This window comes from Solea solea, chromosome 1, assembly GCF_958295425.1.
Source record: "Solea solea chromosome 1, fSolSol10.1, whole genome shotgun sequence".
NCBI classification, from domain to species: Eukaryota; Metazoa; Chordata; class Actinopteri; order Pleuronectiformes; family Soleidae; genus Solea; species Solea solea.
Window position 1 is genome coordinate 35,920,487 of NC_081134.1, and position 15,534 is coordinate 35,936,020.

A 15,534-nucleotide genomic window follows, 5' to 3' on the forward strand; every position below is an offset into this window, starting at 1 on the left:
GTAGAAAAAAAGCATGGAAATGATTGCCAGTGACTTGCCAACACCAGGCCTTCTCTTTAGTGTCTATTAATCCCCAGCTCCTGGCCTCAGGCCATGGCGGGAACGTGCACTGGAGGACGGCCGCGTGCCCTCTCTCAGCTGCCTCCTAATCTTACACCCAGCCAAAGACTTGCTCCGACCCCTCGGCCCTGCTTGTGAGGTCTAGCCAATCTTTTCCTCTGGTTCTCTCCTGCCCCCTAAAGCACAGAGAGGGGAAGCAGCTTGTTTTTGGTCAGTCCTGATGATCAGTGGCTGGTTTCCTTGAGGAATTCTGAGTATGGCACATGGAAAAAAGAAAAATATAGCATGCAGCTCCTCAGTGCTATTTTCCTAATGCATTACCAATGCTATACCATGACCTTTACATTATAATAAATGGTTTTGACTGTAATCTTCCTCATTGTTGTGTGAATGTCATCGGAAGATAGAAGAGGGAGAAATTGTGCTTGGCAATCAAATATTCCCATGTCTTTGGTTTGCTGGTGTGCTTCTTTGAACCTTCCCAATTCACATGCATTCCTCTCCCAATAGGAGCTGTCACTTAGTGTGGACATTGTCCCTTCAGTGTGTGTGGCTATATGAAGCGTCTGATGTCCACTCCGGGCCACTTGTCTATGATGTGAATGGGAAGACAATGAGACCCCCAGTGGCTCCTTCTCTCCGTGACCCGCATGGGGTCTGATTTGCCTTGGCAAGGGGGACAGAGGCCCAAAACAAAGCTGAAGGATTCTCCGGTGAAGGGGTGCAGAGGTCACCCTCAACGCCCAACTAACAGGCCTGTCCTCTAGTTCGGGCTCCTAAATGGGGAAGGGACACAGAGGCGTAGAGACAATGGGATAAAAGGGACCTCCAAAGCCATTAAATTCTGAGGAAGTGATGGCCGTGAATGATGACAGAGACTGAATAGAGACTCTTGAGGTGGGAGGTACGCTCTATTAATGACCATGGATGCTCCATTATGGCAGAACTGAGAGGTGGTGATGAGGTGGTACATTTTTTCCCATTAGGCCTCTCTTCTCCAAACGAGGAGACAATTCCAGATTGATGCAGGAGTCCCGGTCCGGCCTGTAAAGATCCCTGCTGTGAACCTCAACGCAAGGAGACAACATGACACCACCAGGGCCCCTTTAGAGGTAGGATGAGTCAAATTACTATGTTTGTGTAACATCAAGCCTTTCAAAGCTCCTCAAAAGGACACTTTGATTGATGGACTTTCTCCTTTACATTGAGTGTACAAGAAGACACGGCCATGGAGCCCAGGGCTTCAAAGCGAGCAGCAGAATGGACCTGTTTCTGTTTAGAATTAGCGATTGAACTTTGTCTTATGTTTATAAAGGCTAAAAGGCATCAGTTATGAATTTGTTCCTCTTATACAAAGGGCAAGCTGCGTGTTCTTTGAAGTGCACGTACGGTACGTGATGAGACAGCTGAATATCTTCCCCACAGTAAACGTAAAGTTATTCCTCTATAAATTAAACCTAATCCCAGTTGAAGCAGATTTATTAAAGAGGTCATTATTGGACACCTGTCTACTAGATTATATCCCCGGCATATGTTGCTGGTTTATCCTGTACATTAAGTGTACAGTAAGTGTACAGTAAACCAGTTCTCTCGGAGGCCGATGAACAATCCTGCTCACAAGGACAGATTTATTATCTAACATGTAATTGCTGCCCATTGAGAATATCCATATGTTTTTAATATATCAGTGGCGAAGTTCTAAAATAAGGAAATTAACTCGAGCAATGACTTTTTATGATAACGTTCCCTTTCATGTCTGAGTAATATTCAAGTTAATGAACTTTCATTATGCAATATTAAATATTGTTTCCACTGCCCCCGCTCTACTATGAATGGGAAAGTCATTTTCCTCACATCCCTCCCTCGCTCCACCTCCTTCATCGTTTACTCGAACCTGACTCTGCAGCTGTGATGTCTAAAATAAAACCTTTCCTGTCTGGAGATGGGACCAGATCGGGGGGTAAACTGGGTGGTTTGGCAGTAAACTGTCTGGATCTTTTTTTTTTTTTCCTCGTTCCAACATAGTTTGCCTGTTTTACGTGAAAACCCTGGGAACACAAAGTGTGTGCGCGGCTAAAACAGGAAAAACAGGGCGTTAAATATCTCCGAGTGATTAACGATTAACAGTGAAAACTCACTTAAAGTGGATTAACACCTTTTACGGCGACTTATAAAATATGATATAATACTCCGATTGTTTCACCGCGGGCTGCTCGGCTGCTTCATCACACCTGTCATAATAGACTGTGTGTCCATTGATATGTGCAGGAAGGCTGTGGTAACCACTTTTAAAAGATCCACTGGGGATCAATAAATACTCAATTTGAAAAAAGAAATCCGTTTACTTTCACCCAGCAGGCGTTGAAAAATGAAAACAAAATGTGTAGTCTATAATGTAAAAGTAAGGTGATTTGCCTTCCAGCCAAGAGTTAGATGAGAAAATCAATAAAACTCAGGAGGCGCTTAGCATATCATCTCCTGAAGGCAGCCACAGACAGACTTGAGAGTGGTATTAATCGCCTCACCCAGCTGAGCAAGAAAAAGAATGCATTTATTTTCCACATTCACCTATTTGAGTCCAAAAATCTAAATCAGTCATAACACAGACACATGCTGCTGTGTTTTTTTTTCCCCCCCCTTCTCCCAAAACACCAGACTCCATGTCTTTGCTGCACAAAAGTCTGTGTGCACAGTATATTATCTGTAGATTCAGATGTAACTCCACATCCATGTTAAAAAGCACAAGCACGTCTAGACTGCAATTATGTGGCCACAAAAAAAAAAAAACTTGATTTAAGGAAGCCGGCCACATGTTTTACAGTAAGAGTCCTTCAAAACAACACTTAACAGCTGGCTGTGACTGCTCAACGGTGCTGTCAGGAGGATTTTACTCTTTTTTTCCACGCAGAAAAATGCAAGGTCCGGCCAAAAATAGGCATTTCACACTGGGAAGGGATTGCTTGCAGGACGATATTCTATAGCCGTTCTGCGGAGCTGCACATGGCTCAAATCTTGGGGTGGCAAACTCTGAGCAGAGAATTTGGCATAATGGCAACCGCCACTACAACATTCAAAGCACACTTGAGCATTTTGCACGGGTCAGGTCAACAAAACATGTCCAGACCACTTCTGCACACTCCCCTGCTCCTCTGTTTGGTGGCACTTCCAAGAGAAAAGGCCCTACACTCTGAAGTGCACTCAGGGCATCTCTCACTGCTTCACATGTTACCTCGTCTGCACAGAAATGCGGATATTCAGCGATGCCAGACCACGTCGAGATAAAATATGGGTTTGTAAGACTACACCAAGGTCTCTATCTAGCAGAGTTGTTTCCAAAATGCAGCAGAGACAAAAGGAGACAGGATGAAGGTATTGGCATGACGATTCACCTGATCAAAGCGAGTGCTCTAAACCTTGCACCAAGGGAGCACCAGACTGTCTGCAGATGGAGATCCCGGCTGCTGACAGGCTGTAGTGGGAGTAACAGAGGAGACTGCCTGGACTATTAACTGGCAGCAAGCATGCTAATTTGCTAATGTTGAGAGGCTCATCACAATTCCCACATAGGAGCTCGGGGTTTAGCCTGGGTAAGGAGCTGCTAAATCAGGGTCAAGTTTCACCTCTGGGACGGACATGAATGATAAACATGGCTGAAGTTAAAGCTGCGGTGATTGACACAGACAATGAGGTCTGTTGAGGTAAAAGAGATTTGCAGTCTTGAACAAAACTGCATGCTCGGGCTAAAATAAAGTTGCATTGACAGTCAATTAGAACGGCTGCATATAAATATTGAATACTGATAAGTTGTACGAGAGTTTAAAATTTCGTATGGCAGATATTTAACATACTACCTCTTAGTATGTTCGCGTAAGTGTGTAATTGGTTCAAAATATAAAAATGTTTGGCTGTCGTGAGCATGCGTTTTGCATTAAAGAGGATGATTACTATGCAAACTATGAAGCATGAAGCACATGAGAAAGGTATGGTGAAGTGGAACGGCCCTTTCTTTGTTACAATCTGAAGTCTCAGTATTAAATGTCACTAATTCTTACACACTCGACCATCAAATATGTTTTAAATACACATGAAAGTGGTTTTGATCCTCTTGCCCAACAAGAAAATGTGTTTGTTTCACAAAATGTGGAACAGCTCCTTATCATAGAGTGAACCATTTTTATCCAATTTAGACATTTCAGTGGATTTTGACGCCGCACACAATACAAACAGAAACATAAATGCAAAAACATGTTCCTTGAAAGATTGCTTTGTGCTTGTTATAACCCACCGACGGTGCATGCTTCTTATTTAAGGGTCTTTGTTTGTTAATTAAATTGGGAATTTCCTTTTGTGTCCAGTGCAGTGTAGCATGTGTAATTTAATTTTCCGTCCGTAATAACCCCCCGCCCCCCGCTCATGGCTGGTGTCGTGGCCCCGGAACGGCAGAATTAGACTTTCTTTTGTTTTGAGCTGTAATTAAAGTGGACTGGGGGACAATTAGTTCACTCTAATTTCCAGGATGGCACTGGTCTTCTTCTCACCTTTGAACCACAAGGCTTGACACCAGTCTGACCCGCGGCGCTGGATGTATAGATGGCTGTGCTGGGGTCAGAGGGGTGGGGAGGTCATCCATACTTTGATACGGCTGTAATTTCTCAAAGACTTGTTCACAGTGATTTGACAGCTGACTATTCACTGGCGCACTCATCCGATGACACGGGCGACGTCAGGAAACACAACTGGTAAATTTTTACTCCGCCATTTCAAAGAGGATGAATTTCAAAAGGCGGTTCAAAGCAATAGTCGTTTTCTTATTATGTCACAGTGTTTGACGTTGAGCAGTAGTGAAAAAAAAACTATGTAATATAAGATCTTTGCAGCACCAATATTTTGCTTTTTAATTATGTAAAGTCTCAGATTAGACTGCAGTTGCTTGTGGTGTTAACCTCCAGGCAAAAAAGGTTAAACCCTGTGAAGCCTGAGGCTTTTCTTAATTCAGCTGGGAATTCTCTCCGCTTTGCGCTCGCTTACCGTGTAAATAATCCGGAGTTGATTCCACTAATTTACTAATGTTCAACAATTAACCTAAAAGACTGGGGTTAAATTACAAAAAGCCAAATGTGGCCCATGAATTGGATGTGACAAGTTTTGTCCAATGTCCAGTGATGAATAAAGACAGCATGTTTGTCTTGACCTATTTGTGTTCCCGTTCTCATTCTCCTCTAACTAAATTATTTGGTCATTCAATTTGGATGAATGTCAAAACAACGTCATTGAATCAAGTGTACAAAACACTAGGTTTTGCTTTACAAGAAAATCATCTCAACTGTCTCTAAATTGGAAACAAACAAGATCCAACCAACGCTTGAGGCTTGTCCTTGATGCAGATTACTTGTTTCAAAAGATCTTGAGCTGCAAACATTATATGGTTGAATATGAATTAAATTAGAGTGAAATTAAATTAGATCTTACATATAAACTAAAAGTACAATAAAGTGGCAGTAAACATACTAATAGATATAGATGACAATGATAATGATGGATTGTCGTGGAAACTGGGTGAATCATTCACAGACTGCATTTTACTCCACATCGCTGTGGCCAGATGCCAAGGTGTTTACACTGTCCTGTTTCTATATTTGGGTCTGTTTTCGAAAGTTACACCGCACCGACTCGTGACGCAAAGGCTTACTGAGAAGTCAAAGTCTGTGACAGTGAAATTCACATGATGAGACAACACGGGCACAATCCCCACAGTTATTAATCCTACTGCCAAAATTTGATATTCAAGAGAGAGAGAAAAGGAAAGCGGAACAAAGTCTGACATGAAATGCTGACATATGGAGATGCAGAGAGAACGAGCCGCTCACATCCCGGCGATTCATTTGCATCATGGGCTTTTGAGTTCTCAACTCTACATCTGGACAACAGCAGCAACAACAGCCACTCAGCTGTTTCTGAAGACTAGCAGTGCAAGGGTTAATCGTAGCAACAAAGACATTTCTTTGAAATTAAAGAGGCTGAAGGATGCCGCTTGTATGGTCTTGATTTACATGAAATCCACACCACTCAAGAGCACAGTGATATAGTAGGAGTGAAATGCACCTAGGCATTCTGCAGGCCATGAGAACCTATAGTCAAAATGTAGTTAAGACATGGATTTGTTCATATCTACAGTGTTTACAACATGGCTCTATTTGAATTACCGTTCTGTGAGACAAAGATTTTTTCTGTATTTTGAAAGATGAAAGACGTGTCATCATGATTGTTAGAAAGTGCAGGTATCCAGGAAGTAAACGTGATAGGACCGCACACTGTTCCTCCTATGCCATAAATAGAGGTCTGAACCTCCACTTCCGCCCTTTGTCTCCAAACATTTGAACCACATTGAGTATTGCCTCATGTTTGCCATGTGTCTTTTGAACATCCTGCGTTCTAAGTAGCACTGTATGTCTCTTCATTTGGATTGGATGTTTTAGGATTAATATGAAGGGGGAAAAAAGTAACCTTTTATCATTTGTTTGTTAAATGTTTAAGAATGTTCAGCAAACCACAACTGGAAATAGTAATCTTAGTATATAACATGGTTTTTATGCTGAATTCATTATTTGATTAAACAATATTTCCTTTTTTTTTTTTAGCTCAGTAGCAAACTGTTAGCTAGCTAACTAGCTAGCATTATTAGCATGGATTTGCCACATCTTTGAATTTAGTGTAGAAATGTACCTTTTCGTCTTGAATGCTAAACTTGACAGTGTAAAATTGAGAATTTATTTGTGATAAATTACAAAAACAAACTTTAGGTTTCTACCTAAACTTGTACTTATGTAGCTAGCTAAGCAAGCAAACTAATTGTCAGTAGTTAACATTAACTTTAATGCTTCTGACACATACAATAGTCATGCAGTTTACTGTATATCATTTTTGTTATTCACATACTACTTTATCTCAATGTGGCAGTAGTCAAACTAGCCTGGCATACATAGTAAACTCTCAATCTTCTTTTTTTTTGGATATCATTTACCACTGAATCCCATATTCAAACATATTTCTGTTGTGCAAAATTCTGGAAGTACTGACAGTAGAAAAAGTTAAGCCTACATTCATTACCTATATAGACTGTTATAGGGTAATCCTGGTCCAGGCAGGAATTTGTTTTCATCCAAAACATCTCATAGTTTTGGACGTGGCCCTTGTGTGTTTGGTTTAAACAGCAGGGCTTAGATCCTATGTCAGTTCTGAGAAGCAGCTAGTGTGTGCAGACTGACGGCTGATTGCACTGTGGTTTAATCTTGTTAGGGATTTTCAAAAGTGCTGCATCCACTCAGATCTGGAGATAGGAGGACTGCGCAGCCTTTGTGTGCAAAATTTTAACGCTCCCGAAAAGGGGGACAAAGGGCCTCCCTGGTGATGTCATTCCCCTGTCAGCAAGCAGGCCCTTGTTCCAGGAGAGGGGCCAGAACAGGGCGTACTGTCACCATCAACCCACCACCGTTGCCCATGGCCCCAGCTTTTCACCCTGTCTCCCTCTGAGCCACTGTACCAAGCCATGGTAGAGCCTAAAGATGGAAATCTGAGTTGGACTGACAAAGGTGTTGGTGAAATCAAAATATTTATGACCTTTACTGTGCCCACGGAAACTCAAATGTTGCGTATGTCATCTTTTTTATGGCACGTGTCACTCTGGCAAGTGCCCACTGGTTTTCAATTACCATCATTGCCAAGAAAGTGCAGCTGCACATTTGGACATGTCACTTCACCTCCTATATTTATCAGCGCTGTGTCCTGTCCACACACAACTGTCCATCTACATGTGACACATGTTGTGGGAGACTTGTGTTGTATAATTCTGCCTACATCAGCGCATGGATGACCAGTTGTGTACGACCTGTCTGTAAAGACATGAATCATATGTTACAATAACCCCTTATTTTATTTTCTGCTGATACAGAAATATTAACACATGTTTTTCACTGAGATGATGTGTATGTTCAGAGATATAATTAGTTGTGGTGGACATTTTCCCACAGTCTAGCACACATGTACATCCCTGTATATCATTTTAATGACCTTTAACACTACCCAGTCTAAGCCTAACACAAGACACAAATTGAGTTTTGGCCCCTTGGCACTTTTGTGTCTTTTTTAACTTGCAATGTGAGTTGTGCGAGGAATTGTAGAGCCCGCTTCACATTCCACGAAAACAGCTTCATAAATCTCAGCTGTTTGTGTGTGCGCGCGTGCACAGATGTGTCCTAACTTAGCAGAGAACACTGCACAACAACTCCTGTTTCCAAGAAACTGTACGGCACTTACGTTTCCCCCATTTTTAGAGTGTGTATCCGGAGATGTTCTACTGGATTATGTTACAGTACATAACACACAGTCACAAATACACATAGATAAGCATGTCCCGCCAACAAGCAGACATCGTACACCTATGGTGGCGTACACATGCCAGTGTCCGTGGGTATTTATGGTCATGAGTCATGTATGTTCATGAGAGATACCACCCTGTCGTTCCCACATACTCCCATCACATATTTATCTTCAAAAAGGTGTCGGGGCCCCGTGGTGTCCAGTTTTAGTCTGAGTCTTTCTCCGCCACTGTAAATCATTTGCACAACATCAGCAGGTCCCACAGAGCAGAAGGAGACAGTTATGCAGAAAAGGACAAGCAGCCGCAGCCGGTGCTGTGGAAATTATGGCATTTGACGGATGAAAGACAAACATCCCTTGGAGCCACAGGGCTCAAACTGTGACTCTCTGGTATGCTCAACAGGGAGCCGCTTCCTATTGCCGATCACCAGGCCATGGGGACAATTCCACTCGATGTGATTGTTTTACATTTGATTCATCATCATTTTATGTTCATTTGATGCACTGTAAACATTTTTTACTCATTAACATTCAGAATGTTTGACATATTTGTCACATATTACCAACATTTAAAATGCCACATGATTAAATGAAAGTCCTTCCAGTGGGAGAAGTCTAGAATTTACTCAGACATATCTGTAATGATTCACTTTTGTTTTGTCATTTACAGCTTTGTCCAAAATAGAAAGATGTCTTCATAGTGTTGACCTTGATGACAGGAAATGTTTTTAACCATGTTTTGAGTAATGTCTCTGTAAAAGAAAGTAACACAAGGGTCAGTAGTGCAACTGTCAGTACGTTTACATGCAGTTTAATTGAGCTAAGGCCGTAGTCCGACTTCGACAGGCATTCGGACCACTTGTAGTGTATGTACATTGTCTGACTCCCTCTCCGTAGGTGGCGCTGTATCTCTCTATAAGCTACTGCGTATTCAATCCGTTTCCTGGTTGCTGTGTTATTCGCCGCTGCCGCAGTTTATACGTCTTCTACTTCGGGAAGTATTTTGGTGCGTGGGCAGAACGACAAGTTCGACTCCAGTCCGACTAAGCGTATGCATGCAGGAGTAATCAGACTATGAATCACATTATCCATGTATGTTAGTCCGACTAAGACTGGCTCAATTTTAGTTGGGCTAATGGGTTTACATTAGGGAAACCAAATTATTTTCTTAGTCTGACTTAAATTGGACTTTTAACATGCATGTAAACGTGCTGTGTCTTTTTGAATAAAAGAGCTGTTGTGACTGTTCTTTGTTCTTTATTTAGTAGCACTTTTAAAAACACGGTGTCAAACTGCTGCACTTACAAATACTCTATTTACAGAGGGAAACCGATTGGTGAATGTTTCAACTATAAAAGCAAATCTGTGCAAATGTGTTTATTGTATGTATGAATGAAAAGTGAGTAAAAACAATCAAAGAGATCTACAAAACAAAGATGAAGACTTGATAGAGCAGTTTTTGGTAAGATATTTCGATTAGACGCTAAAATGTAGAGGTAGAGGTAATTGATGTTTTTTCTTTCTATTTAATCCACAATACATGTTAGGACGTCTATTGTTGCGGTAAACACATGGTTAACCTGGAAGGAAGTCCAGATGACGATACTTCAGAGCCGAAGCCGCCCTCAGCATGGAAACCTCCTCTGCCTGAGCTCACAGAAATCTCACAGCCCTGCGTTCTGCTGCGGCTGCGGCTGCTGCTGCTGCTGCTGCTGCCGTGACGTGGGCGAACAGTCAGACGCGTTTGACCACCTGTAATGGTGTGTTGGTGGATGACTTCACAGCAGCTCCCTGTGGAGGCCATGTATAATCCACTGACGGCAGAAAAATGGTTGGAACTAAGAAAGCAAGGGGGTGTAAAAACCTCCCATTCTGATCGTGACTGAGGCAGCTGAAGGAAGGAAGTGTGGTCTCAGGTTTAGAGTGGTAGCGTATAGAATGTATGTCTGTGGTGGTGTTTGTTTATAGCACCCAGCTTTTTATCTGGAGGTGTAAACGTCTCTCTGTTCTTTAAATTAAAAATCAAGAGCACTAAGCATCTGTATTGAATGATGACACAGCGGTTCAACTCAAGGCCCTTATCGACTACAAAGTGACTGATGTGTTGAGACAAACGGTAAAGCAGCGGCTCCTGTTTGCAATGAGCGCCTTTCATTTATATGAGAAACGAGGGGCTTTTGAAGTGGAAGAAACACCACCTACCTCTGCAATGTGTTCATTAAAAAAGTTATTATACTTTTACCGTGAAAGTTCATCATTCGGGTACTGAGTCACAGCAATTTGAAGCAGGACCCCTGCACTGCACGTTTAGCCTCTACAAAGAGTTTCACTGAGGACAAAGCACACGTTTCCCCATAAATACTTGAATTTGGCCATGTTAATGATGCCTGCACAAATGGCCCCCAACCAAACTAAATAGCCCTGATTGCTGGTTAATTTATTTGAGACAGGCACCTTGCTGAGATCAAACGAGTCGCTCCCGCTTGTAGCACCTTCGTTGCAATGAATTTGCTGACCCCACAACCTTCTGCATTTTTCTATAAGGGGCATGAGAGGCCGGAAAAGAGTAGCCTCGAGGAGAAAGCCGGGGTTAGTGCACATGAGGTTTGGGTTTGTACGATGCTTGTGTTGCCTAATAAATCAGCTAGTTAAGGAATTCTCTGTACACACACACAGTAGCTGGGAAAGACGCGGTGTGAAGTCCAGGTATCCTGACCGAGGTGTAGCTGCAGGGAGACGCTGTGCACACATGACTGATCGATGCATGGACATCATATCTCTCCGCGGGCGAGCACGGTGCTCTCCAAGAATGGCAACCTGAAACATTTTCACCCCGAGATGAAAAGAAATACTCGACGAGTGCACGTGTGCACATGTGCGCGCTCTTAAACACTTTCTAAGCACATCCTGAGTGGCTTTTTTTTTTTTTTTTTTTTTACTGGGACCATCCATGAGTCAAGGTGAGGCTTGAGTTTCATTACTAGACAGCTTTAATGACCAGGGGAAAAGCTTGGAATGTCCACAACGTGAACATATGAGGAGGATTTAGCTCGGTTCTTTTGTTCCGGACATGAAACGGCACATTGTTAACCTTGGCCTGAGGGCAGAGTTGCCCGACAGGTTCAGATCAACAACTATTATTTGTGCCACAGATCCTGAAAAGTCATTTTGGGCTTAAGTATACTAATATAAAGTAATGTGCACAAAGGACAGTTTTTTAAAATGATTTAAATCGATAAAGTTTAAACACATTCTAAAAGTGGATTTCCACGTTACCCAGAGTGCAACTGGACCACTGAATGCAGTCAGTGATTCAAGTACACAGCTAGAAGCAGCAGATTTGACTTTGACCTTGATGTTTTGACTTTGTTTGTGCGTTCCTGTTCCAGTTCCTGTAATTTTGTGAAATGTCCCAGATTTCCATAGTGTTCCAAGACGACTGCCATTCACTTTAATGATAAAAACTCTGCTAATTTACTGTTATTTGCTCTTCACATGTATACTAATTCATTTTTGTTTGTGGATCTGTTGCTATTCTGTTTGTGTGTGTAAAATATTGCATTGATACAGATACGTCGCTTTTACGAAGGCAGTCAACTCCGAGGTGAAGTCCCTCCCCGTTCCAACTTCCGATCAGCGTAAGAAGAACACTTTTTCTCTCGTGCTGCTTGCGGTTGATGTCTTTCATTTTCAATCAAGGAGTATGAAATAAATATAAATCATGAAGCATAAAAATCATCATCTACCCATATGTTTTTTTTCCTGTCTCAGGCTCAGCCCATTCTGCAAAAAGCCCATTAATCTCCTTGACCCTGAAAAATGTACCTGTTTCATCTCAAAGGAGAGGAATATTCTTGCCTTTTCTTCTCTTACAGTCCGTCTGCATATTTCTGCTTCATTGGAAAGACCAAAAACCTCCATCCCTCAATTCTTGGCTAAAATATCTGATATCTTTCTTACACTGTATGAGGAGCTGCTCTGACAAAACTTGGGATCCTATTCTCTTTTATCTTAAGGCCATTTCTGTAAGAATGGTCATACTTCATGTAACGCACTCTGATATCCATTTTATCACTTCCCTTTATTTATTTTTAATTTCTTTACACATATTTTGTATTTTATGTTATTATTTTTGAATGTGAACGTTTAAAATCAGTTAAATGTCAAAGTTAGTGCATTTTATTCTGAAAAACCCTCCCTCTGTTACAGTGTATGTCTACATTTTTATTTTTTTTGATGTGGATGACTGTGTCAGGGTCACGGTCAGGAGGTCTCCACCCTGTTGGTGATTGACCTCATTGTTCATGGACGACCTCCCTCTGTGTTATTGAGACATGCTCGTCGTCTCCATTATGCAACCTAATAAGGTTGTTTGCTTTATTAACTCCTATTAACATTTATTTGCCTCTTTTACTTTTAGTCATTGAACACTTTTAACCACTGTCACCTTCTCAGTCACAGCATAGGGTTGCAGATTGATTGGTTTCCCATTTATTTATCTAAGTTTCACATTTGTTTTTTACGTTACTGGGGCTACAGTTTTTTTGCAAATTCCGTCTTGGTGCTTTCCAAAAGATTCCTGAAGTTTGCATTTGAAAGCTTTCAAGCATTTGAGATGATCATTAAAGCATAAAGTGACATTTTTACGGAATTAAACTGTCTTTTTTGGCATCCGTTTTTCAAAAATATCTGATACCAGCAAGCAATCAGGTCTTGTGATTTGCTCATGTACTTCCACAGAATTGAAAAAACAGATTAAAAGAAAATTGCAGCGTGTATTTCATGTATATATGTATATATTCATGTATTACAGTGCAGCGCCCCTGTTAAACAGTGCATCTTGTAACACACCCCAGAATAGTTCTCATTATGTTATGCAAATGTGAAACAACTTTATCCACTTTCTATTAATGTTGAGGACGGGAAATCCGGGAAACCTCATGTTTGATCAATGTTTGTTGAAAGGAGTCGCACGTTTCTCGGCCATGTCTGCTCTCAGTTTAAACTTAGACACCCAACAATCAAGTAAACACAAAACAATTTACTGAAACTCTCTCCCTCTGTCTGTGTGTGTGTGTGTGTGTGTGTGCATTCTGCTACATCAGTCTAATAATAGGAGCCCTTCATTTCCTGCTGGGATAATTGGCCTAAGTGCTGCACCTCCTCCTGGTGTCACTGGTCTGAACTGTGGTGGTCCAAACAAACTAACATCTGGCCAACGTACACTGAGTTCAGATACTGGGAAACATTTAAAGATGATGTTCTCAGCCAAGGAGTCCCTATAAGATTAAAAATATACATATATTCTTTAGTTTCCTTGTGTATTTCCCTTAAAATGATGATTATAAAGTGTAGGAAATTATCAATATACAGTATGTCTTGAGAATATGGATGGGTGTTTGCCAAAGAAACCCCTTGAAGATCCACTGATTTTACAGGGGAAACATTAGGACTAAAAATGGAAGTGAAGTTTACGGATCAAGCTGTGTCTGTCTCAGATTCTTTAACCTTTTCCTTTAAAAACAAAAGGATTCTCAAGTGTGAAGCAAAGGGTTAAAAAAAGAAAACCTGAAGAGCCTGAGACGAGCACAGCTTGAACCGTGACCTATACGCTTCCCCTCTTTTTCTTAATGTTTCCCCTTAATTACGTCGGGGAACATGAAGAAAAGGAGGGGAAGTGTAGATTATTGTAGATTATGGATCAGGCCGTGTCATCAGGTTCTTTAACCCTTTGCTTTCAAGGCAAAACTAGAAGAGCTGATGCAACAAGAGTTCATATTCTCAAAGATGAAAGTAGAGTTTGGAGAAAAAATGAAATTAATGTGAGAATCTGGTTGAAATTAAGTTCAGCTTTGTGCAAAAAGGAAATATAAGGTCTAGGCTTAGGGTGAGGACTAATCATTGTGGGGCTTACTTATTCACCATGTGGAGGCCAAAGCTTAGAAGTTGTTTTTACACTGCTGTTCACATGGTTGAGGGTTTTTTTTACATTTTAACTGTGCAGTTTCATCGGTTTGAATCAAAATTCAGAAAGGATTGTCAAAGTAAATCTCACAAATTTGTGCAACAAATGTGCTCAGACGAGTTCGCTCATTTATTTCCAAAATTTGTGTTCATCTTGGTCTAAAACATCTTCCCACCAAGTTTCGGGAAATTTGGTGGAACTTGGGGGGGCGCTATAGAGCCCTTGAGAAACACACGGGTCCATGAACTATGCCAATATCGCATTTTTGTCAAACCTGACCTCCATGCAAAGTTTCAAGAGTTTCTATACACATTAAGCCTCTCAAACATGACCGCAAAGAGCCGTTTCGGCCCCTGGCATTCGTGGCTCGGGCCCTAATAATCCTTTGTCTTTCGGCTTCTCCCTCTCCAGTTGTCACCATAGCGAATCTGGGACATTTTTTAGCATGTTTGTCACACTTAAATGTTTCAGATTATCAAACAAATTTAAATATTGGACAAAGATAACCCAAGTAAACACAAAATGCAGTTTTTAAGTGATGATTTTATTTGTTATGGGGTTTATTTGTTATGGGGAAAAAACTATCCAAACCTACATGACCTACATGTAAAATCATGAGGTCACTGTGGTAAATTTCACTTGCCACACCCAGGCCTGATTACTGCCAGACCTACTGAATCAAGAGACGACTTAAATAGAACCTGTCAGACAAAGTGAAGTCGGCCAAAAGATCCCAAAAAAGGAAAACATCGTGCCGCGATCTAAAAGAAATTCAGGAACAAATGAGAAACAACTACTGCTCGATGATTCATAAAAGACTCATTATCATGAACCTCTGTGTTTCATATATCTAAACACGTGTGTAGCACTAGAACACGTACGCGAGTGTTATAAATACGCACGGACACGATAACAAAGTCCTCTCAGTTTTAGATTAAATTGAAAATGTCACAATTACAAACTACAAGCGTTTGTCTGTGTTGCCTCTGACGCAGACGTTGATCATTCCCGCTCGGACGCGTCTGATTAATTCACCGCCCATATACCGCTGTCTCCGTGTAAGCACTTGATTTACTCCCCGCGTGTTAACGGGAGGCAAACCGTTAATGCCTTAACACTGACTCAGTCTCTAA

The 15,534-nt window shown here is 41.4% G+C and overlaps 1 long non-coding RNA gene across 4 annotated transcripts in view; it reads left to right on the top strand.

Moving 5' to 3' along the window:
* LOC131467646 (uncharacterized) overlaps positions 1–14,960 on the top strand; it is an 83,992-nt gene extending 69,032 nt beyond the window's left edge. For 3 of the 4 annotated variants that reach the window (XR_009241524.1, XR_009241526.1, XR_009241527.1), the window contains 4 exons: positions 571–957; positions 1,047–1,172; positions 12,007–12,074; positions 12,208–14,960. This is a non-coding gene — a long non-coding RNA (uncharacterized LOC131467646). Of the gene's footprint in view, positions 1–570; positions 965–1,046; positions 1,173–12,006; positions 12,075–12,207 lie in introns of all 4 variants that reach the window. The other variant, XR_009241525.1, reaches the window with a different exon arrangement.
* Positions 14,961–15,534: the final 574 nt, after the last annotated feature.